Source organism: Ambystoma mexicanum, chromosome 6q (assembly GCF_040938575.1).
Source record: "Ambystoma mexicanum isolate Mex_15411 chromosome 6q, UKY_AmexF1_1, whole genome shotgun sequence".
NCBI lineage: Eukaryota > Metazoa > Chordata > Amphibia > Caudata > Ambystomatidae > Ambystoma > Ambystoma mexicanum.
This window is the reverse complement of record NC_090937.1, coordinates 342,445,012-342,468,278: the sequence shown is the minus strand read 5'-3', so window position 1 is coordinate 342,468,278 and position 23,267 is coordinate 342,445,012. Positions and strand designations below refer to the sequence as shown.

The 23,267-nt window shown below is 48.6% G+C and overlaps 1 protein-coding gene across 4 annotated transcripts in view; it reads left to right on the top strand.

Moving 5' to 3' along the window:
* The window catches only part of ZNF462 (zinc finger protein 462), a 389,210-nt gene that overhangs the window by 183,576 nt on the left and 182,367 nt on the right, over positions 1-23,267 (top strand). The window lies entirely within an intron of this gene.

Genomic DNA, 23,267 nt, shown 5'->3' with positions numbered 1-23,267 from the left:
GGTATTATGGTAAAAGCTAGAAATGGAATTAGCCAACAGAAAAATCTGTGATGTATGTAACAGTTGTAGTACTTGTATGTCCCTCAGATGTACCTGTCTGTGTCTTTTTTGTCACCTAATTATTCCTAAAATACAACTTAATGTAATGAGGTTTCCTTTCTCTTTTTTCAAGGTGCTCATTTTAGTGCTTGCTAGTAACCCTTTTCTTTTTTCTTAGTATTGTTCACAATTCACATTGATGTGTCCACAGGCTACCTTTTCTAGATTTTAAACAACCAATCTATCTTTCTAACAATGCATACACAATTTACTGGCCAAGAAATACAGGCGGGATCACCTATATGTTTGGCTGAACTTTAACTGAGTGTCTGAATAATTGAGTTGTGATAGAGGAATGAGGTAAGTTGGACCTAGTACCAGAAACAGTACTTACATATGGATAGAGGTTTGGATTCTTTATCCGGTATGTGAGCTCTCCGAAAATGCAGTTTCTGTTTCTGATTTAGTTGTTACTGCCAATCCATTGCCATGTCCTCTTTGAAGCTGACCCCATGAACCTCATAACCATGAACAACATACCTTCAGCTATCCCTCCGCAAATACCTCCCATCTCGAGTACTCCACTCCTATACCTCTAACTGCGACAGGGTCATGCGTTTCTCAAAGAAACAAACTGGGGATAGATCTGTGTCTTCGGCTGGGGCTTCCCTCTGGAACAGCCTCCCTGCCACTCTAAAACCTGAGGAGAACCATCTCCGGTTCCGGAAGCACCTCAAAACCTTCCTCTTTGCTTCTGCCTTCTCCTCCCCTCTATCCTGTTGATTCTACTCTCCCTCGGCACCATGCACCTGGCCACCCTCTGTCCTCTGGGCCCAGGTACCTGCTCATCTTGCCATCCTCACGCACTGCCTCCGGGCCACCCCCTGCACTGGGGTCTGTATCTGTACCCATACAGCCCTCCCCTTTTCTTCCTGCACTTTCAGACCTACACGGCCTGCTGCCATAAACCCAGCACTTGCCACTTGCTGGCTGCACTCCCATTGTTTGTTGCCTTTTTATTTATTATTTTATTATTATTTTTGAAGTTATAACCAACTTGGAAAAAAACGGAGTAAAATACGTCCACGTCAGCATGTTATCTGTAGCCCTACCTGTATCTGCATATCATCATTAGTGTTGTACGCACCTCTCCAAGCACTTCTCTCTTTTGGTCGGTCTATATGCTCTCAGAAGTGTTTTTTTTCTTTTTATATAATATAATGCATGTCATTTTCTTTTTTTACTCTTAACACAACCAACCAAAATGTGCTAGTGCACAACATAGGAATAACATTTAAAATAATACAACAAACACAATTCTCCCCACTTCCCCTAATCTCTGAAAAAGAAACTCCTCTTGCAATACATATCTCCAGTTCAGGCAACAGCGCTATGGTTCGTTTGGAAACTCCTCTGGAACAACCCAAATAAGGGTTCATATGTTAACTAAAAGATACACTTGCCCCATATCTTCTGATGATTTTTCCAGTCATCGTCGCAATTTTTATTTCCTTGCTCCCAATGAGCAGCACCAGTCCATGCCTTCCTTTTGTGTCATTATCCCTGGGACTTCCCTGGAACCCTAATTGGAGACCTCTCTTATCCACCATGAAAGCAGTTGTTATAAATTTCTTTTCAGTTCAACATACTTTATTTTGTTTGACCGTGCCATAAAAGCAATAAATAAATACATACAAACACATCAGAACAAATCAACTTTCTCCTACTCTTATAATTATTTTTCACAATACATAAACAATTAAAACCATCTTGGATTTAATAAATGTCATAGTTAAAAATCTGATTCTATTAAAAGCACAATTTACACGGTTTCTAAATTCTGTTTCTCCTAGACCAAGCCCATCCAAAATATTTTGAAACGGCAAAAACCACATCTAATAAGTTGAATTTGTGTACAATTCTTCTGCCAACTCCATGGTTATCTATGTTTTCAAGTTCTTACTGCGAATATAGTTTTAGACCATTCGTTCTGTTCATTTACAATAAATCGTCAGACCATTTTGGATACAATATTTAAAAAATTGCTCCTTTAGCTTTGTCACGCCATTTGGGGTATGCAACATCTAAAGAACATAGTCAGCAAACCTAAGTAAACCAATACTTTCTCCCTCCCCCCCTACACCAAGGTTGGAACATCCGTGTTCATAAATGGTAATTATTCAATCACCCCATCAAAAAATTAGGCAAATGTAGTTGGTATTAGTATATAGGTCTTAGACTTTTTTCAACCGTAAAGGATTTTGTGCCCCCAACCCTCCAAAGCACTGAGGAAGAGCCATTAGAATAAAATCCAGTGATTGCCTTCAGCTATAGTGCTGGGATGCGTTTCTTCCTTAAAGCTATCCAAAGTTCTATCCTGGGTATACCATTGAATGCTGACTTAAGGTCTATAAACAACAAATATATTGTTCCACTGTCAATGTCTTCATTAATTAATACATTAAACGTAAACACTGGTCAATTGTGCCTACCCTTTTAGTAAAACCTCCTTGTAAACGAGGTATCTAATTGTTTTACTGTATTCGCTCTCGGACGAACTTAATAGTAGAATAGAAAGGTAATTATCAGGAATATCCCATCCTCCTTTTGTTTAAATAGGGAGAAGTTCCACAGAGTTGCATGAGTCTGGGAGTGTGCTCAATTTGGCTACAGAGTTAAAAGGTAATACAAATTATGTTGCCCATATATTTAGCTCTATCTTAATAAATACATCCACAGGAATCATGTGTGGTCCAGGAGCCTTACCCAGGGATTGACTCTTTATAGCAGCATATACTTCAGTAAGTGTGAATTCTAAAGATTGACATTCAATTGTATCAGTGCGTAATGATGTCTGGGGGTCTAACAGGAAAGGGTGATCTGTCCTCATAGGAGTATAGAAACATTATTAAACCACATTTTGTTTGATAATGGTGAATTTAAACGGGTTTCCCTCTGTAATTACTCCTTGATATATTATTTTCCAGAAGGCCCGAGCCTTTTGAGGCCCATGCAAGCTTTAAGGCGACTCAACTTTCTTCTGCTTTGACTTCTATTATTTTGTTTGATCATGATCTTATATTAATTTCGAAGTCTAATCATGGCCCTATTAACAGAGTGATCAACCGATTTTAGAGCCTTCACGGTCCAGCCAACTATCGTTCTTCACTTGTAGCCTTGATACTGTTTTTATAGTTATAGTCCATAAAGGGGCAAGTCTAATGCAGTTTCCTCGTAGGAATTCCATGTAACAAAGGAATGTTCTTGTGATGCTCCCAACACTGACTCAAAGAAGGATAACAATTCATTATACATAATTCTGGTCATTGTGTTCAAATCATGTTCATCCCATTTAGTCTTGTACTATTTACACCTTGGCCCCTTGCTCCTGCTTTTAATGTTAAGTTATGTTATTGTGGATTTGTATATCGCCTTTAATACCATTGATATGATCTCAAAGCGTTGTGGGTTGAACGCCCTCTGGGACCTTAGTCCAGGTCAATGGAGAAAGGAGAGTAGTATAGGTGCTTGGGTGAACTCAGTACGTCTGCAGCTAGTGCATTGTGTAGCTGCATAATAATGGTAGGTGTGCTGCGAGTGGCTGTATTAGGTCAGTAGAATGTGTTCAGGAAGGCCGTTGACCTTGGGGTCCGCATTTTGGCAGTGGTAGTACCTGTGAATGATAGGAGTGCAGCTAAGCCGTGAGGTATAGCTGTGTCCTAACATCTGTTGAGGTGCTCAGGAGGTGAGTAGTCATGTGTGCAGCTAGACCAAATTGATAGAGGGGGTATAGCTGCATTCTATTGTTTGTTGGTGTAGAGGAGCGAGTGAGCATATTGGTATGTGTGTATGTCTGTGCGGATTTGATTGGAGGCCCCTGTTTTGATTTCATTCCAGTATTCACTGAGTTGGCTGTGTCGGTTCTGGTGGAGCGCTGATTCTCGGAGAGAAATTCCAGCCTACTGATCACTTTCACTTCTTTGATCAACTGCCACTTCTCCAGCATGGGGTCTGGCATGGATTCACATGCTCATGAATCTTCCCGTCGTCAAGCCGGGAATCCTTGGTAAAAGAAGAAACAGTTTTCGCTTTCACCTACAAACTGTATTTCTCCTCTAAATAAATCACTACACTCTTGGTCATACTGCCCCCAGCCAATGACTGCCCTCTCCCTAAGCACCTCCTCTGGCAGCATCTTCAGATTTTCTCCACACGTTTAATTGTTGGGAGTCGACGAGTTTTGCTCCGTGAGCTATTCTACGATTTTCACGCGTTTTTCGAGAAAGTCCTATTTTTGTCAAATCAGAGCCTGTGTGCTCTTCCCTTCATCGACCGACAAGCAGGGATCTGGTGTCGGTGAATTTCAGTGCCCCTCAAGGGCAAGAATCGTCTAGTTTTAATCATTTTCCAGAAGGCCATCAGGCCTACTTTGCACCTCCGACCATGACGGACGAGAAGGAGGGATGTTCCCTCTTCAAGCTCTGCTTCAGATGCGGACCGCGGAACGTGTTCGTGGAGGGTAAACATCTTCACTGCCTCTACTGTCTTCACCCTGACCATAAAGAATGGGATTGCGAGATCTGCCTCGGGTTCTCCAAGAGAACGATGAAGTGTCACAGTAGACTGGCGGCGTGGCTAAGCGCCAAGGTGTCTGCCCCTTGTCCAAAGCAGGGTCATTCCTCACCCAGGACAGGCCGGTCTGAGGATCGGGCTTCTAAATCCTTTGAGGGCGCTCCATCCGTGGGGGTCTAAGACCAGGCCAAGCACCGCACATCCGTTCCTGTTGGGGTCGCCACACAAGTGGGTCCCACGATGGGCAGTTTTAGGCAGGTTTGTATGCAGTAACCCTCTGGGAGACTACACCAGTCTTGTCCTCTTGGTATTAGGTAACGCACCTATTGCTATAGGTCTTTACTACACAAGTTGGTAGAATGACTGCGCAGCCAGACTTATCTCAAGAGGGGTAAATGTGAGCTGTAGCACACTTACTCAAGGTTTTCCAGTAAAAATTAATATTGATTTAACGGTCAGTTTTAAATAAGCATTCTTTAAAAAGGGCAATGTGCCACAATAAAAATACACTTATAACATGTTCTTAGAATCAAGATAAGCAAGTAGATACTCGTTGGAGATGCTTCATACACCCTTCCTACACACTGAGGAGACTTCAATTACTAGGACAGTATTGGCATAATTATATCACTTTTTACACTTAGTAGAATTCTGATCTTGTGAAAAAAGGAACCGATTAGGGAAGGAAAAAGATTAACAGATTCTCAGAGCTTGTGAGCGAGCACTTTTCAATCTCCCAATGAAGTCTAGATCGAATCTTTCCCAACAATAGTTAGTTAAACCAATGTATCACCTACGGGGGATAGTTAGAATCAAAGTCAGTGGGTCAGAAAAGTCTGCAGGGAGCCAGGACAGCCAAAGTCAATTTGAACAAAGTCTATGGAGAAGAGGCACTTCTTAGATAGCACAAAAGTCTTGCACAAAGTTAGAGAGTTGTAGAAAATCACTGTTGGGCCAGAAGCTGGTAGGCGTTTTGAAAGGTAGAGATGAGATCAACTCTGGAAAAAGCAAGTCTCAAGTGAGATAATGCAAGCTACAGACAAAAGAGGTAAGCACCCCTTAGTCACCACAGTACCTTAGGTTAGAAGAAGAGGATCCAGCTGGCTTCTGTTCTGGTTGCAGTCTTCAGATCCTGGGTCCCTGGGCCTCAGTCGTGGGGACAAGAGGGAGGATCTCTGGAGGACTCTTGCATTGCAGTTTGAAGGTTGGCAGGAGCTACAGGCTCTTTTCAGTTCAGCGGCACTTCGCTGATTTCAGCTACCGGCAAATAGCACCACTGCGGATCTTGGACACTTGATGGGCATCTTCGCTCCTTGAGTCCAGCACTCTGGTGAGGTGACTTGAGCTTGGGTCGCCCTGCTTCAGGAGGGTCCTCAGGATCTTCCTGGAGCTTCGGTCCGGCTTAAAGACGATGCACTAGACTACAGATTTCTCTACCCCTGGCACTTGCTTCCAGCAGCAGCAAGGAAGTACAGCCAGCTGGGGAAGGACTTCCAGCAAAGTTCGTCTTGGGGTTAGTTGGTCGCACTAACCCAAAGGAAGAAGTCGTCCTCTTCGGAGCTTCTCTGGTCGATTTGGAAAAGCATTTTCAACACAGCATCAGGGCTTAAGTGGGCAGTTCAGCGGTCCAGGAGGATGCAGCAAGGTCCTCTTCACGATTCCTTCATTGGATGTTTCGCTCAGTGGTCTACTCTATCTTCAGTTCAAGAAGCCTCGCCTTTTATGCAGGTTTCTCCCATTCATACACAGCCTAGGTGTCACTCGTACAGCAGGTTGGCTGTCCTGCAAGGACAGCCAGCTAATCAGTACTGGGTGCATTCAGGTTACCAAGGAGACAAAGGACAGGGAGTTTCGGGCACCTCACTCGCTCCCTGCCAGACACACTGCACCCAAAGGTGGGTTTCAACACTAAGCCCGCAAAAGCAAAATTAACGAAAGGGCTAAACCTGGTTTGGTGTGCAGAGTAAAACCCAAGAAAGACCACACAAACAAGAAATGGTGAAAAAAGATGACGGAGCCATTTTGACAAAATGATCACCCACGGGTGCTATACTGCAGCGGAGGATTCTGCCTGCGGTAGAAACGCACAATGGGAGGAAAATTAAACCACTGCCACCAGCCATTAAAAGTCATGAGGGTTACATACAAAATGTTACATGAGTAAGTAGGAAAAGGGGCTACTAGGTAACCTCCCAGCCCTCTACTTTACTACTCTTTGGAACACTAGTTCACCCAAGAGAAGGTATTTAAACATTAAGAGAAAGGTTTTTTTCTGTGACACTGCACTGAAGGTGCTGTGTGTCACCATACAAAAAGTAGATGCGTATGGAGTTTGTCAGAATCCAAAAACAAAAGAAATACAGAGTCCACATCAGATCAAAATACATGAGGAAGTGAGAAAAAGGTTGCACTCACTCCATGGTAAACATTCAAAAGTCCGTAAGTCCAGCAAAAGAGCTGGGGGTCTCTAAGGTTGAAGGGAATTAGCACAGAATTGAGAATTCTCCCTAACAGGCAGGGCGCAATCAACCTCACCATCGGCCTCCATCTCTAGCCATTGGTCAAGCTAAGCCAGAGAAGCCTGGGGTGTAAGAAAAGGCATCAGACCTGCCCTGGAAGGCTCAGGCGGCTCAGGAAAAATAGTCGTTGATGATTGAAATGGTGGCAGTCGCCCTATCGAAGGCCAAAAGGGCTGACTCTGTGAAGGTAGCCCCCACTGCGTCCAGGGTGTCCCTTCCCCCGAGCCGGCAGGCCTCGGCTGGGGCGGTGCCAAAGACACCGGAAAAGAGGATGCCATCGCTGAGCCCGGCTTAGACGCCTCATGGTGCAAAATGGGGGAGGGTGGAATGAGGTCCCAGGCCAGCTACAGGCCATACCCCAAAACTTGGATGTTTCTTCCTTGGATGAGGAGGACCAGGAGTCTGTATAGGCGATCCATGAGGATGTGGAGCACGACTATGTCGGATACGCTGAGGACAACGGTTCGGGGCCTAGTAGGCATACCACTACGACTCCGCAGAGAGATTTATTTCTGGACATCCTTTTGACAGTACACACGTTGGTGTCAGATATCCAGAAAGGGATGCCCCTGACCCCGGTGGCCCCTGATCAGCCTCCTGTGAAAAAGAGGAAGCACCATCCAACACCGCCGCATCAACCTCCACACCCGCGCCAGGTGCCCTCCCCCCGATGCACACAGAGACGGACACAGCGATGATGGACGAGGACATCGTCACGGCGGGCGGATCGCCGCAGCACAGGGCATCCCCACCGGATGAGGTGGGGTTGTTTCATGCCATAGTCGCCACAGGTTCCGAGCTCTTCCAGCTGACACCAGAGGAGACCAAAAAGGACTGCTTCCTCTACCGGAAGCGCTAGGCCAAGAGGAAGACCATCATGGCAGTGCCCCACCTGGACAATGTGTGGGAGGAAGGCCATGGCCCCAGCCAAGGAGGATAGGCTAGAGAAAAAGTACTGGGTGCTGGAGTTCGCTCCTAGGTGCCTACGGTCGCCATGAAGAGATAGTCTAACCCCTCGTCATCGTCCTCAGTCCCTCCGGACAGCAAGGGCAAGAAGTTGAACGCCATGGGGAGAAAAGTCATCTTCTCTGCGGTATCGACTGTCAAGCCAACCAACGCACTGGTGATCCTGGCCAGGTACGACATTGAACTGTGGTACAAACTGGTCCCGATTCTGGAGTTCCTGCCCGACGACAAGCGGCTGGAGGCGATCACACTCCGCCAGGAGGGGGAAGTGGCTTCGGACCATGCAATAACAGAGGCCCTGGACATCACTGACACAGGTTTCCGACTGATTGGGAACGGAGTCTGCCTCCGCCGTCGAAGCTGGCTGAAGGCCACCAATTTCTGCCAGGATGTCCAGACGATGGTAAAGGACATGCTCTTTGACGGGGATAACCTCTTCAGTAAGGCCAATGACGAGTGCTTGCAGGCCATCAAGACTGATACAGAGACAGCTTGTGCCCTGGGTGCTCTTCAACAGCACTACTCTTCCTTTAGAGGAAATTTGGGCAGATCGACAAAAAGGTTTTGGTGAAGGCTCTTCGTCATACCGTCAGCCCTCCCGGTCCACTGGCCATTCCAAGGCTTTCGGTGGATGTAGTCAGCGCTGTTGTCTCCCCCAAGGCGGAATGCAAGTGCAGAAGCAGGACTGAACCGGCCAGGAAGTTAGGGCCCCACCCATGCACACCAGTGGGAGGCCGGCTGGCGGGATTCATCAGCGAGTGGGAACAGATCTACACAAACAGATGGGTGCTGGACTCTCTTGCCCAAAGACATACCTTGGAGTTTCAGCAAAAGTGTCTGCGGATCTCACCTCTGACCCGGCAAAGGTGCAATAGAGCTAGTTCCGAGACGACTCCGGGGCTCCAGAGTCTACTCCAGATACTTCTTAGTCAAAAAGAAGACTGGGGGCTGGAGGCCTATTCTAGACCTGCGGTGTCTCAAGTACTTCAAGTCCCAAAAGTTCAGGATGGTCACATTGTAGCACGTGCTCGCCCAACTGAAGGAGGGAGACTCCTTGACGCCGCCGGATCTGGAGGAAGTCTACCTCCACGTCCCCATTCACAGGAAGCATTGGAAGTTCCTACGCTTTGTGGTGCAGGGAAGGCAATAGCCGTTCAAGGCCTCCCTTTCAGCCTAAAGTCAGCTCCCAGGGTGTTCACAAAGTGCCTGGCACCAGTAGCATCGCATCTACATCTACGAGGGATACACATGTACCCGTACCTCGACGACTGGCTCACCAGGGCCAATTCAAGAGAGGTAGCCGTCGAACACACAGACGACCGTCCGGCTTCTGACTGATCTCGGGTTCTCCATCAATTATCCGAAGTCCTGCTTGACCCCATCGCAGAACTCATTGTTTCAAGGAGCCAGTCCCAACACGGTCTCCTCCCTAGCTTTGCCCTCTGAGGAGAGGCTAGCGGCTGTGCTCTGCAACGTCTGTTGTCACTGAAGACCGCCACGGTGTGGGCTATCAAGTCGATGCTTGGCATGATGTTGTGCATCTACCTTATACGGCTATGCAAGCTTTGTGGACAAGATCTCGCTCGATGAGGAGTTCCGTCGGGTGGTGAGATGGTGGGGTGTACACTCCAACATCACCTGAGGCACAGGGCTTCAAAACCCTCCATACCAGGAGATGCCCACCATGGACGCTTCTCTGGCGGGCTCGGGAGACCACACCGGATAGCTCCACACCAGAGGCCTGTGGCTGACGGAGGAGAAGGCTCTTCACATCAATATCATGGAGCTGTGGGCACTGTTCTGTTCCCTCAAGTCTTTCCTTTACATCCCTGAAGGGCAAGGTGGTGAGGATCTTCACGGACACTACCTTGATGTTCTACATCAGGAAGCAGGGGGGCACCCGATCTCCAGCGCTCTCCAAAGATGCGCAGAATTTGTGGCGCTGGGCCATCGGACAAGAGATGTGGACCACATCTTCATCAAGTGGAGAAGGCCCCAGATCAAGCTGTTTGTGACGGTGGCAAACTCCAAATGCCAGAAATTCGCCAGCAGGTTCCACCAGCCGAGGAGCATGGGGGACACGTTGTCCTTTCTGTTTCCGTGGGAAGACCTGTTTTTGTACGCATGATGTCCCCCGTTGCCTCTCCTGCTGCGAGTCATCCGTCAGCTCAAACAGTGCCGATGCAGGATGATTCTAGTCACCCCGGCATGGCTGAGGCAGATTTGGTACCCAGACCTTCTCAGCCTGTCGGTGGGGCCCCAGTCAAGCTGCCAGTGGTCGCCGATCTGCTCACCAGAGAAGGAGGCGCAATCCTGCACCACAACCCATGATCGCTGAACCTGGGGACTTGGCTCTTGCAGCCCTAGTGTTTGGTGGATACGAGTTGCCAGAGGACTGCAATGAGGTGGTTGCCAAAGACAGAGTCGTCAGCTCTTAAATGCTACTGTCACAAGTGTAAGCGTTTCGCTACGTGTTGCTGGTTGCAGAACATCACCCCTCCGAGGGTCATGGCCCTGCTGATCCTTCCATACTTGTTGTTGTCATTGGCCAAGGCGGGGCTGGCGAATGCCTCTATCAAGGTGCATCTGGCGGCTATCTCTCGTTACACCAAGTCTACTGGAAGATCTTCTCTTTAGTCCTATTGTCTCGTCAAGGAGTTTTTCAAAGGACTGTTTTGATCTTTCCCGCCGGTGAAGGCTCCTGTCCCGGTGTGGGAATTAAATGTGGTGCTGGCGAGGCTCATGGGAGTCCCCTTCGACCCTATGCGCCAGGCCCCTCTCGTTACTCTCGTGGAAAACGGCTTTCCTTGTGGCCATCATCTCTGCCAGGAGGGTGGGTGAGATCCAGGCCCTATCTTGCAAACAGCCATATCTGTCAACGAATTGAGGGTGGTGTTGTGGAAGCACCCCTCCTTTATGCCAACGGTTCCATCCGAATTCCACCTCAACAAACCTTTGGTTACCTGTGTTCTTTCCGAAGCCTTTGTCACTGGCTGAAAGGGCCTTGCACTCGCTTGATGTTGATTGTGCCCTGAAGTTCTACGTGGCACGCACAAAGTTTTTGGAAGATGTCTTAATTGTTTGTAAGCTTTGGTCCTGTGGACCATGGGAAGGCCTTGTCCAAGGTTTCCATCTCCAGGTGCCTCTCCGGCTGTATAACACGCTGTCATCGGTTGGCCAACTGATTGCTGCCTGGCCATGTGAGAGCCCATTCCACCGGAGTGATCGCTGCGATGACAGCGTTCCTGTGTGTTGTGCCCCTGCTGGACATCTGCAGGGCTGCTATGTCGAGGATTATGCACACCTTCACGAGGTTCTACTCCGTGTTCAGGTATTCCAGAGAGGAGTCAAGGTACGGCCAAGCAGTGCTACAAAACCTGTTTGCTTGAGGGGAGTCTGTTCCAGAGGTAAAAGTTGATTGCTTCTGTTGAGCCTTGCCACCGCCCATGGTTGTGTAATGTGGTGCTGCTATGTAGTCTTTATGCATGTGCATATGAATCCATGCGAGTCCCCATGCTAGAGAAGGAACAAGTTACTTAGTTGTAATTAATTATTGTTCTGCAGCATGGGTCTGGCATGGATTCACATGCAAACCATCCCTCCTACCCCTCTGCGGGTCTTCTTGCTCATTCTGCCACTGTATGTGCTTACCAAATCTCAAAATGGCTGCAAGAAGAGTGGTTTAGGGAGAGGGCAGTCATTGGCAGTGGGCAGTATGACACAGAGTGTACTGATTGGTTTGGAGGAGACATACAGTTTGTAAGTGAAAGTGAAACTGTTTTTTGTTTTACTGAGGATTCCCGGCCTCACGCCGAGAAATATTCATGAGCATGTGAATCCATGCCAGACCCATGCTGGAGAACAATAGTTAAAGGTAAGTAACTTGTTCCTTTCTGCACACATTTCCAATTGGCCAAGCTTATTAAAATAGTGTGGCTTAAATCATAATAGATCTAAGAAGGAGAAATGTCACCACTTATTCTACCATTACAGGTCCGAACACCAACCTTGACAAAAATGTGTGCAGTCTGGAAAGCATGTTTTTAATGATGTACCAATTTAGGTGAAATTTATTTTCATACGTGATTGTAGCAGTATATCCCCAGATATTAAAACAAGCCATTGTAGGATATTCTTGTTAACTGGTATTCCAAAATCCAAGACAGTATAGTTAACACACTTTTCCAAAAGAACAGATTTCTGGGACAATTTCACACCAATTGAAGGAAGTCACCCCCTCATCTGCACATCTTAGACATTTTGGATCTAGGGCTCGTCCTGTCATGTAAATACACACCCTAGAGTAAAAATATTTTATGTTGTACTAATCCTGATTTGCTACTAATTCCCACCTCTCTTGCCGACATAGTCTTCAACCTAATCCTCCTCTTTTAAAGCACCCAGATCTCTCAATTTTATTAATGGTAATGCAGTAAATTCTGTGATCATTTTGTAGAATACCAATATGGACCATTTCCCCTTCTCGTACATGAGTACATTTATCTCAGATTGTAAATTCAGGAATATCAAATCCCCATTTATACGGTTTCTCTAATTCATGTTTCAGAGAGATGTAGGAGTAGAGTTTGTCCACCGGTGAGTGGAACCTTTCACACAGGGATTGGAAAGATGACCGTTTATTCTGTACTATCAGATCTCCCAGCTTCGATGTATCCTTTTTTATCCAATTGGGGAAGTTTCCAATTATTTTACTTCAGTATGTCCAGGTTGTCCCAAAGTGGATATATAAAACTGGACTTTCCTCTCCAACCCAACCCATAGTATCAGTAACTTTCCTTCTAGCTTGTATGATGACAGTGGCAATGTCTTTCTACCCGGCCCCTCCCATATAAGATTTGTAGTGGTGAGCTTTCTCCCATCATTTTTATTGCCAACCTCACATGTGCTGTATTGCATTCACCGAACAACCATTCATTCACCACCTCTAATTGAGCCACCCATTAATACCAGACGATTGATATCAAAGCGCTCAAAGTTACACAGGGAGTCCCATTCACACAAATAATAGTTCCAAGTAGATCCTCAATTTATTTAAAAGTAGCTTGTCGTATTTTGACCTGGGTGTTCCGTAGGTGAAATGCAGTTATGGTAAAGTATTCCACCTTAATGGGTTGGCTCCACCCATAATAGATGGTGACGGGTTTCACCACTATCCTGCATCCTCCTTTAACTTTTCCAGGACTGGATCTAAATTTTTCCTAAAAAAACTGATGTCACTGACAGACATTCTTACACAAATATTTAAAGGATCAGTGTTTATTATGAAGTGGGCAGTTTAGGTCTGCAAAACTCTTATCAATTCCATCACTCTGGTACCGATTATTTTGGTTTATCCAGATAAATATGCAAATGATCGGCATACAGCAAAACTGGATTCCCTCCCGACCCAAGCCACCCAAAGCTCTTAAACACCTGGTCCGTTCCAATCCATTCTGCTAGCAGCTCCATATTGATGAATAACAGCTGGGAAAGGGGGCAGCCCTGATGTGTGCCCTTTTGAAGTGAAAAACAGTGCGACATATGTCAGTGGACCTGAACTCAGGCTTTTGGGTTAGCATACAACAACTTTATGTAACATGAACCGGCATCCAAATGACACCCTCTGCATCACTGCCCAAACAAACCACCATCTTGTTGAGTTCCAGGACTTCTCAGAGTCTAAACACATAATGAATGGCCAGTGGGCCCTGTATCATGGGCATTGACCCTTCTCAGATTTCATTCTTGTAGTCCTCCCAGGGACAACCCCACATTGGCCCAATTTTATGAGATCCCTTGGTAACTCGCGTGTCTTAGCCAGCAGCTTCTTATATCATTCCTGAGAGTAAGATGCAAAGGCCCCAGCAGTCTTCTCCGGTTGGCGCAGTGATTTTCCTCGCCCACCTTGTACTCACTTCCCACTTTTTCAACCATTCCACCACCCTCCCTTGTTTGTCCCCAGCATTTAAATTCTTGCCTTACGTCCCAATAGGCTTGCCTAGCATCATCTGTGGCAACTGCTTTATAATGATTTTAGTAATTGTTTGAGACTCTCTAGCACCATAAGCCACATGGTCTACCCTCCCATATCTTGAGATCTTTATCCAACTCTAGAAGTTATGCTGGTCTCTTTTTCTATTTAAGTAGATGGCCAACATCTCCCTCCCCTTTAATACTGTTTTGAAGGCTACCCAGAGGGAGCTAAAACTGTCAGCGGACCGTGGAAGAAGACCGGCCCGTCGGGATGGATCCCGACGCAGGTGACGACGACATCGTCGAGGGTGCCGACGGGGCCCCTGATCGCCCGTCGGATTCCCCTCTGCCAGTGCCGCAAGACAACTCAGCGGCCATTTTGTTGGCTATACAGTCCTTATATTCAGAGATAAGGACGAGACTACCGTTGCCGACGGAGGAACCTCTTCCGTCGGGGGATCCTGAACCGGGACCTTCTGGTGCTCCCCCGCCCAAGAAAAGAAGGATTCACCCTCCACCTCCTTTTCAGCTGTCGCGCCCCATCCAGCCCTCCTCCCCGTCCACCCGAGGGGATGATACGGGGACTGACACGGCAGCGACGGGTACGGACGACGAGGTATACGACGAGGATCTACCGTCGTCACCTCCCACCAGGGCTTCTCCGCCCGACGAGATTGGATCGTTCCACTCCATGATCGCCAGGGCATCCAAGCTTTTCCAACTCTGCCCTGAGGAAAAGAAAAAGGAAAGATTCCTTTATCAACGGCGCGAGGCCAAGAGGAAGACGGTCCTCGCGGTGCCTCTACTGGATGACATTTGGGATGAGGGCCTCGCCCTCCTCAAGAACCCTTCCACGACGCCAGCTAGAAGAGACCGGTACGAGAAGAAGTACCGGGTCCCGGACGCGGCCCCCCTGTGCCTCCGGGCGCAGCCTACCCCGGACTCGGTCGTCTCCGCGGCGGCCAGGAAGAAAGCGGGGGGGGGGTGCGGCCTCCACATCGACTTCCCCACCGGACGGCGAGGGAAAGAAATTGGACGCTATGGGACGCAGGGTCATCTCGTCGGCAGCGACGACGATTAAAGCGGCCAACGCCTTGGCTATCGTGGCCCGCTACGACAGGGAGCTATGGTACAAACTGCCTCCCCTGCTGGACTTCCTACCGGACGACAAGAGGGCGGATGCCCTGGAGATCCTACAGGAAGGCGAGGTGGCGTCGGACCACACCATCACTATTGCGACGGACATCGCCGACACTGGGTTTCGCCAGTTGGGCAACGGCGTGTGCCTTAGGCGGCGTGGATGGCTCAAGGCTACGGACTTCCGTCAAGACGTACAGACCAGAGTCCTGGACATGCCGTTCGATGGGAACAACCTGTTTGGGAAAACAGTGGACGATTCCCTCCAGGCCATTAAAGCGGACACTGAGACGGCCCGGGCCCTTGGGGTTCTGCAGCAACGACGGACGCCCTTTCGGAGCAGCGGAGGCAAGGGCGCCTCCAAAGGTTCCGGCGGCGGTTTCTCCACCTACCGTCAAGCGGCCCGCTCGTCGTCTCAGGAGGCCTACAGAGGACGAGGCAAGTCTGGCGGACCCCGCCGTCGTCGCCAAGGAGTCAAGGCGGCAAAGCCTCGTCGAAACAGGATTGAACCGGCCGTGGGGTCGGGCCCCCACCGAAGCACCCCGGTGGGAGGCCGGCTGGCGAGCTTCGTCAGCGTGTGGGAGTCCATCTCCACCGACCGTTGGGTGCTGGATGCCTTAGCCCGGGGCCACGCGCTCGAGTTTCAAAGAAGGTGCCCGTGCGTCCCCCCCGTGGCCAGGAAAGAGCTTCACGTCCCTCAGCTTCTCCTGGAGGTAAAGGCGATGCTCAGGAAGGGCGTCATCGAACTCGTCCCAAAGAGGCTTCGGGGCTCCGGAGTTTACTCGAGATACTTCCTCGTGAAGAAGAAGACGGGAGGATGGCGCCCCATCCTAGACCTGCGACGTCTGAACAAGTTCATCAAGGCGCAGAAGTTCCGTATGGTCACCCACCAGCACGTCCTGGGGCAGCTGGAGGAAGGAGACTTCCCGTCGTCGTTGGATTTGGAGGATGCCTGCTTCCATATTCCCATCCTAAAGGGGCACCGAAAATTCCTCAGGTTTGTGGTCCAAGGGCGTCACTACCAGTTCAAAGCCCTCCCCTTCGGACTACGGTCGGCACCCAGGGTATTCACCAAGTGCCTTGCACCGGTGGCGGCGCAGCTGCGCCGCGAGGGGATCCACGTCTACCCCTACCTGGACGACTGGCTCATCCGAGCCAAGACGAGGGAGCTCGCCGTGGAGCACACGGCAAGGACCATCCAACTTCTCACGGACCTGGGATTCTCCGTGAACTACGCCAAGTCCCACCTGGTACCCGCGCAAAACGCACTGTTTCTGGGAGCGAAGCTCGACACAGTGTCCCTTCTGGCCTCTCCGTCGGAGGAAAGGACCAGGTCCATCCTGGGCAAGGTACAGCGGATGTTGGTTTCCGACGCGGCCAAGATGAGGTCCATCAAGTCCCTCCTCGGAATGATGTCTTCTTGCATCTACCTCATTCCCATGTGCAGGCTCCGGATGCGCCCGTTGCCGGAGTTCCTGGACGCGCGCTGGATCCAAACGACGGGCGGCTTCGAGGAGAGGATCACACTCGACGAGAGTTTCCGCCGAGCGGTCCGGTGGTGGGGCAACCGCGCGCATCTGATGGCGGGCATGGACCAGACCCCAGACCACCAGGAGACAGTGACCACGAATGCCTCCCTGGAAGGGTGGGGAGCGCACACCGAAAATCTGCACGCGAGAGGCCTTTGGCTCCCGACGGAGAAGTTCCTCCATATCAACGTCCTGGAGCTCCGTGCAGTGTTGTGGGCCCTCAGGTCCTTCCTTTCGTCCCTCAAAGGCAAGGTGGTGAGGATCTTCACCGACAACACCACCACCATGTTTTACATCAGGAAACAGGGCGGAACCAGGTCTCCAGCGCTGTCCAAGGAGGCGCAGGACCTGTGGCATTGGGCCGTCGGCCAAAGGATGTTTCTGGTGCCGTTTCATCTGGCAGGGATAAAAAACACCATCGCCTACTCACTCAGCAGGGAGCTGCGCTCGTGCCGCGAGTGGGAACTACGGCAGGATCTAGTGGATCGCCTCTTCCGACGGTGGGGCACACCCCAGATCGACCTGTTCGCGACGGCGACGAACTCCAAGTGTCGGAGGTTCGCCAGCAGGTTTCCCCAGGCGAGGAGCACGGGCGATGCCTTCTCGTTCCCCTGGGAGGGCCTGTTCCTCTACGCGTTCCCTCCTTTGCCACTGCTAATCCGGCTCGTCAATCAGCTCAAGAGGTCACGGTGCAGGATGATCCTCGTCGCACCTGCGTGGCCGAGGCAGATATGGTTCCCGGACCTTCTGGACTTGTCAGCGTCCCCGCCAATCAAGCTGCCGGTGGACGCGGATCTACTCTCCAGGGAAGGAGGCGCCATCCTCCACCACGACCCGAAATCGCTGAACTTGCAGGCCTGGCTCCTGCAGCGCTAGAGTTTGGAGGATACGACATACCGGCCGACTGCAGAGAGGTTCTTGCAAAGGCCAGGGCGTCCTCGACTCTTAAATGCTACGGACACAAATGGAAGAGGTTCTCTGTCTGGTGCCACGCACAGAAGATTAACCCTCTACGGATTACGGCGCCCCAGGTACTGCCGTACCTGCTGACGCTGGCCAAAGCTGGACTGGCACACGCGTCCATCAAGATTCATCTTGCTGCGATCTCCCGATACACCAGAACCACGAGCCGGACGTCCTTGTGGTCTCATCGTCTGGTGAAAGAGTTCATGAAGGGACTGTTCAGATCGTTCCCGCCGGTGAAGGCGCCGGCCCCGGCGTGGGAGCTCAACGTGGTGCTGACCAAGCTCATTGGACCTCCGCTCTGCACTCGGCCCCGTTGAAGTTTCTGTCATGGAAAACAGCGTTTCTTGTGGCCATCACCTCCGCACGACGGGTGGGAGAGATCCAGGCCCTTTCCTGCAAGGCCCCGTACTTGACTTTTCACGACACGAGGGTAGTGCTCAGGACGCACCCCTCCTTCATGCCCAAGGTTCCGTCGGACTTCCATCTCAACGAACCCTTGGTGTTGCCTGTGTTCTTCCCGTCGCCTTCGTCGCCGGCTCAGAGGACTTTGCACTCGCTGGATGTGGCTAGAGCGCTGAAGTTCTACGTGGACCGCACGAAGTGTTTTCGGAAGACGTCACAACTCTTTGTGAACTTTGGACCTGTCAATCAGGGGAAGGCTCTCTCGAAGGCTTCCATTTCCAGATGGCTCTCCGGCTGTATCATGTACTGTCATCGGTTGGCAAACCGACCGCTGCCTGGCCGTCCGAGAGCCCATTCCACCAGAGCGATCGCAGCTACCACGGCGTTCCTTTCTGGTGTGCCCCTGCTGGACATATGCAGGGCTGCTACGTGGAGGTCGACGCACACCTTCACGAAATTCTACTGCGTCGATCGGGATTCCAGGGAGGAGTCCAGGGTCGGCCAAGCAGTGCTGCGCAACCTGTTCGCCTGAGGTGAGCCTGGTGAGGAGGTAAGATTGCTTGATGTTGAGTTTGATGTAATGCTTAATGTTGAGCCTTTACCACCTCCTGTGGTTGTGCATGTGTGTACTGCTATGCATTCTTTATTCATGAGCATGTGAATCCATGCCAGACCCCATGCTGGAGAAGGAACAAGTTACTTACCTGTAACTGTTGTTCTCCAGCATGGGTCTGGCATGGATTCACATGCGAACCCTCCCGCCTACCCCTCTGCGGCTCTTCACTTGGTCATACTGTCACTTCACGTGCTTCCAAATCTGAAGATGGCTGCCAGAGGCGGTGCTTAGGTAGAGGGCAGTCATTGGCTGTGGTCAGTATGACGCAGAGACCAGTGATTGGTTATTACTACGAAAGACAGATCAGAAACGAAACTGATACTGGTTCTTTTTTCTTTACCGAGGATTCCCAGCCTGACGACTGGGAATATTCATGAGCATGTGAATCCATGCCAGACCCATGCTGGAGAACAACAGTTACAAGTAAGTAACTTGTTCCTTGCCCCGCACTATCGTTGCATCCACGCCGTGGTTTTTCCTTTAAGTTTTGTATATTCTGTAATATTTCTTAAGTCAGAGGAGGTGGTGGTGCATAGACACACAATATACTAATTGCTTCGCCCCATAGTTCCCCTTCCATCAAAATATATCTGCCCATTTAATCTCTTTTCACTAAAGATACTGCAGTGAGTGCTGTATCAGAGAGGCCTTCCCCCTCCCCCAACCCAGAAGCCCCCATGGAATCTTGCATGCTTCCCCAAGATATTGACCCCTGACCACGAAGTTGCTGCAGGAGCCTGCCAGGTGAGCATCTTGGAACAAACCCATGTCTGCTTTGTGTCTACCCAAACACCTCTCCACCAGCCCACGCGTAATCTAGTCATTCAGCACATTTACATTCCACGACAACCACTTAAATGTGGTTGTCTTTCTTCTCAGTCATTTTGTAAACTATTTATCGAAGTGCCAGTTGCTCTTGTCTTAAATAGTTGGGACTCTCATCAAGGGGGTTCGTTCTACCTTTGACCTAGCCAATGCTCAAATTATTTCACACCTCAAGGATTACCACCCCTCCCGTCCATCATGGCAGACTGGTGTTGCTCTTCCATAGTTCCCCCTTGCCTCTCCAAATCTCCCCTCCCCTTCAATTTCCTACTTTTCTTCTGCATAGTTAGCTTGGCCCAGTACAGAGTTTCTTTGGGGTCTGCAAATAATTTGTTTTCATTGTCTCCCATAACCTTGAACACTGAGCCAGTCTCTGGATTGACTGCCAATGCTCTGAGGGGCTGGTTTTGCATATTAGTCAATCTTGGCATGCAGGGCAGATTTTCTGTGTTTCTTGTTGGCCATGGATCTCATGTTCAGAGAGGGGGAGCCAGTTAATGAACTCCCAGTCCTCAAGCTAGTCGCCAATTACCTCCACAAAATGCAGTGGTTATGCCCACCACTGGAAGTCAGCATGCGGAACTAGGTCCCCCAAACCCTGTTTGTTTGTACGAGGTACTAAAATAGTCTGATTTCTTTGAGGTGGTGATTGTGAAAGAGGCGGCTCCAGCTTCTTTACATAAAATGATGTGTATTTTATGTACGTTTCTCCATCACGTACTCTGCTCCATCCTGATTCCCGGGAGGGTATTGGCTGGGTCCCAGGATCATGCTACCATCCCCACGCCATCAATCTCCCATCGTATTCTCACCTGTAGGGCTATTGGAGATCTTACCACCAAGCAATACAGTATTTCCTTCCCTTGGTGAAATCTGCTTGTCCTCAAGGGTCCCCAGTGAGGCTGCGGGAGACCTTCCCTTCCTAGCCCGGCTCACAAGGCAGTCTTCCGGCGCACCAGACATTCTTCGTCACACCTCCCAGTGTGTGCCATGGCTCTGTAACTCACAACCTCATTCTCCCTCACCTCCTGCTGTGCTGTGCAATCGCTGATGTTCCTGTTCCGCAATCCTTAGGTCCTCCTTTTGGGAACACTGGCGTTCTTCCAGTTTCTAACTGCTATTAGTCCATTATTATGTGCAGCTGACCGCCATATAGCCGGGCAGCTTTCTGCCTCTTATGTCCAAAGCTGCTGCTTCACAATCCTGCCTTCTACTTGCCTCCCCCAGTGCTCCTCACCAGGACTGCCATCTTCATTTCCAATGGCACTTGCTGCCACACTCTGCTCCTGGTTGATCTGGGTGCCATACCACCAGTGGCTACTCGTGTGTTCAGCCTGTTGTTCCTTACTGACCTCCAAGTTGGAGAAAATGCACAGATAGTTGAAAAAGGACCGGTAACTGCAAAATATTTACTTGCATCAAGAAGGTTGGAGCAGAGCAGACAAGCCACATGCCTAGCTCATTTTGCTGTTCACCAGCTCCTCCACGCTATCACATTGTTGTCTGGGGTAGCTTGCAAACAAAAAGAATGCCTACAGTAAGTGTTGACATGATTACTGCAGATCTACTCCTTGTGCTCCAGCAGGCACAAACACCCATATAATTGCCCGTCTTCCCAGGGTGTCTATCTATATGTTAGCCTCAGTTTGTAGAAATGTTTCAGCCATTTCTCCTGTGAACTATTTGATGTCTCTGTAAGCATGTGCATCTGTCCTATGTCCACTGTCCCTTAAATGAGATATCGAGCCTGGATGACCTTTAGACGTCTTAGAATGTGCTAATCATTGTTTGCAAGATTCTCTGTGCCTTCTATCACCCCCAACAAAGTGGCTTGATGAAATGGGATGATCCTGTTCAGGCTTCTTGTTGTATTTTGGTTCTGTCACATGCATCCATCTTGTGACATGAAAAAGCAAGGCATGTTATTTCCAGCAAGCATCAATTTGGCTTATTCCTTCCTTCATTTGTGTGAGGTACTAAGTCCCTCAATTCCTTCATCAAACATCTTGCCAAACATACATGCTTGTCAAAATAAAAGTCCCTTGTATTCAGAGGCTTTTGGAGGAATTACATATTGGCCTGATTTATTGATTTATAACATTGTGTGCTACCATATTTGTCATTTTGTGGTGTGCTTTGTATCACTTTTAAATAAATGGGTATGAAAAAGAGAAACCTTACAAAAGTGAACGTGGTGGATAAACAAACATCGAATACAACTCTGTGGCAAGGATATTCAATTTGTTCTAAACCATTTTTCTGGTAACGGTGTAGTTGTACATTGTTGTAAGAAAATAAAATAAAGGATTACATTACACCTTTTCTTTTTCTGTAGTTGATATCCTTTTTTGTTGTATGCAACACTCAAGTCTAAAGTACATAAGTCTAAAATACATACATGTTGATTCAACAAGCTCTACACAATGTGTTCTTGTATTGACAACATTGGAGAAGAGCCCTCAATTATTGTAAATTAAATTTGGTTGGCCCCACGATTAGCACAGAAAACCAAATTACATTTACAAACCCCTCACCCCACTAAGTCATCCAGCCCTCTTTCCCTATTCTTTTACCCCAATGAAGCTGATGAAGAATTATTTTCAAATCTCTAATTTTTCTAACACAACCAGAAGAGGTGCCTAAACTACCAGAGTCGCCACCTCCTACGCCATCACCGGTGGAGCATCCTCTAGAACCAAAGGAGGATGAACCACACCCTCAGGCACCACAACCGGTAGAGCCAACAGAACCTCATGGTCACAAAGTAGATACTGATACTTCAATCCATGCTTTCCATTCTCAAGTTCTGGACCTTGTGTCATATTTGGACATTCTGAGGCCAGAATCCCCCCTGCACGAGGTGAGAGTTTTAGCAAGCACTACATCGCTACAAATTCTGAACCAGTCAGATTTGGTCTTGCAAAAGGACAACCTGGCAGAAATAATTGTGGGAAAACCCACATTCGGAGCCACACTTTAACAAAAAAATGGATTCTTCATGCATGCCCCTACAACTTGTCTGCAACCATCAACAGTTATAGGAGCTGCTCCTTAAGCAGTATCTCAACTTTTTTCTTTTTTTTTCTTTATTATGACCTGGTTTACAGAAAAACCTTCACAGAAATTAAATACAGAAAAAAAGAGAAGAAAGAAATAGTAATAACAATGAATAACAAACCTCATACAACATTACAATTCAGTAAAACAATAAAACATCTATTCTCAATTCCCTCAAAATTCTCCAAGAGAAATCTGCTCAAGACTAATATCGGGAAACATTCTGGCCCCACATAAGGCGAGACCAAAAAAGATCTCCTGCAAAATCTGTTCCAAATGGAGTATTATCCTTGAAATGACAGTCTGTTGTCTTCATATATAAAGCTGAAAGTATGTATGTATGTGTTTGTTTGTCCGACTATACAAATCCACAGCGTTGAATCCACATCTACCAAATATTGAATGGATTCCTCTTTTGTCTGGGGCTAGATCATAGCCTGTTTTGATGCAAAAAATGTACTCCGTATACACCCTCATTTACTGATGCTCACCCCGATTCACTACAGTAGGTACTATAAAAGGAGGCAAAATTTGGAAAAGTGTCTGAAGCAAAACTTTCTATATTTTGTATGTGTGCATGTATGTTTGTCCGGCTATACAAATCCACACAGTTGAACCCACTGCTACCACATTTTGCATGGATTCCACATTTGTATGGGGCAAGAT